The sequence below is a fragment of the Cynara cardunculus genome, unplaced genomic scaffold (genome assembly GCF_001531365.2).
Source record: "Cynara cardunculus var. scolymus isolate 2C unplaced genomic scaffold, CcrdV1 Un_Scaffold_8559, whole genome shotgun sequence".
NCBI lineage: Eukaryota > Viridiplantae > Streptophyta > Magnoliopsida > Asterales > Asteraceae > Cynara > Cynara cardunculus.
In genome coordinates this window covers 6,224-8,355 of record NW_020204291.1, presented here as the reverse complement: position 1 = coordinate 8,355, position 2,132 = coordinate 6,224, and the positions used below count along the sequence as shown (strand labels likewise).

Below are 2,132 nucleotides of genomic sequence, written 5' to 3'. Positions count from 1 at the left end.
TTTTTTTTCCTGCTATTTATTTTGCTTGTCATTTACTTTACGTTATGAGTAGCTAATTTCATTGCTTGGGTGAGAGACAAATGGTGAGATTTTAAACCGAAAAAAAGTAGACATTGTTTTGCAATAACAACATTCCACTATTTTGTTCAACTTTTTATAGAAACCAATGACACTTCTTGACAAGTTAATCACTTTGAAAGTGTTAAAGTGTCATGGTCTTAGAGGTAAGTCATTGAATGCACGTCAATTTAAATGATATGAGAGGTAGACTTGAGAAAGTTGCCGACGAGGAGACTTGTCATATATATTGTTCAAACTAATTAATTCTCGACAGTCTAGTCACTTGTTAAAGTGTTAAAGTGTTAAAGTGCGGTAGATTCAGAGATGAACTACCTAAAAACACGCCAACTTAATGATATGGGAATCGGCTCGAGAGAGTGATTTTTAACAAAAAGATTTGTTTATCCATATATTTTGAGGACACCATTCGTCACTATCCCTGGTCCGGATACCACATAGAGATATGGATTAAAATCTATAATTAGTGCAATGGTGAAAGTCCGAGAGGAATACCCTCAAAATAGATGGTGGAACTAAGTTATGACTAACTGCTTGTTGTAGCAACCCTACAACATTGTCTACTGGAATTCGTGTTTGATTCTCACCACAAGTTTACACCGATGCTGCTTTTGTTCATTCTGTTATTTGCATTTATTAACTCATCAACAAATCAAAGTCTTTAAATTCATCGTTTGAAATCATCTCTTTCATTAGACTTTTGTTAGACTTTTGCTACAATCTTCGTGGACGATAAACCGGTATTTTACCACTTTATTACTTGGAAATGCGATATTAGACCATATTGTATACATATTTTGTGGTTTATTTCATTTGTCTAAAGGTGTGTGAAACAACCTACCATGTTTTTGGCACCACTGCCGGAGATTGGCAAGCTGAAAGTTATTTTTAAAAGTAAGATAAAAGATTTGATTTTTCTAGTACCGTTTGAATCACTTGGAAGTGGTGTATGCCACGAATACAGCGCGTGGAGTTTCTCGAATTTGATTCAGATATTGAGAGAACGTTCCGCCAAAGAAGGAGGGCACAAAGAGCATATTTTTCTCTACTCCCCCCAATATGGCGTTACCTCCCTCCACTTCTTGAAAACATGCCGCCACCACCACCTTTTCGAAATCCACCACCACTTTTTGGAAATTCACAAGAACATCCTTTTCAACAAGGGCCAATAAATCATGATGATGCACATAATGACACAAAATTTGAAAATAATGATCATCCAAGAGCTCAAACTTTAAATATAATAAATCTTGCAAACTCTGAAAATGAAAGAATCATGGACTATGCTATTCCCGATTTTGAGCAATTGAACTCATGGATAGTTAGACCTCATATGACTACCCTCCATTTTGAGCTTAAACCGATCATGTTCCATATGTTGCAAACAAATGGACAATTTATTGGATTGCCATCGGAGGATTCTCACTCACATTTAAAATCTTTCATGGAAATAACTGATTCTTTTTTGATCCTTGGAGTGCCTAACGACGCTTGAAGACTTACTTTGTTTCCATTTTCTTTTAGGGATCAGGCAAAATCATGGTTTAGTTCATTAACACCAGGTTCTGTGCCATCATGGAGTAACATGGCCGAAAAGTTTTTGCGAAAATATTTTTCACCCACCAGGAACGCTAAGTCCAGAAACAAAATCTGTCTTTTTAAACAATTGGACGATGAAGCTGTTTCTAATGCACGAGAAAGGTTCAAAGAGCTGTTAAGAAAATGCCCTTACCATGGCATTCCTTACTGTATTCAACTCAAGACATTCTACAATGGGTTAACTCCCATGGCTAAACAAATGCTCGACGCGACTGCATGTGGGGCATTTACAACTAGTACCTATAATGACGGGTATGATATCCTTGAAAAGATTTTTGGCAAACAATGGACATTAGGTTGATCCACGTGCCCAACCACAAAAGAAGACAACTAGAATTCATGATGTAGATGCATACACTGCATTAACAACACAACTCACTTCCATGGCCAACATGTTTAAAAATATTACTTCTGGCGAAGGCGTGCAACCAACTGTTACTACATTTGTTTTCAAA

General features: G+C 36.6%; 1 non-coding gene across 1 annotated transcript; it reads right to left on the bottom strand.

Moving 5' to 3' along the window:
* Positions 1 to 1,711: 1,711 nt before the first annotated feature.
* Positions 1,712 to 1,818, bottom strand: LOC112505127. The gene has a single exon (XR_003068332.1). It is a non-coding gene; the product is annotated as a small nucleolar RNA R71 (small nucleolar RNA).
* Positions 1,819 to 2,132: the final 314 nt, after the last annotated feature.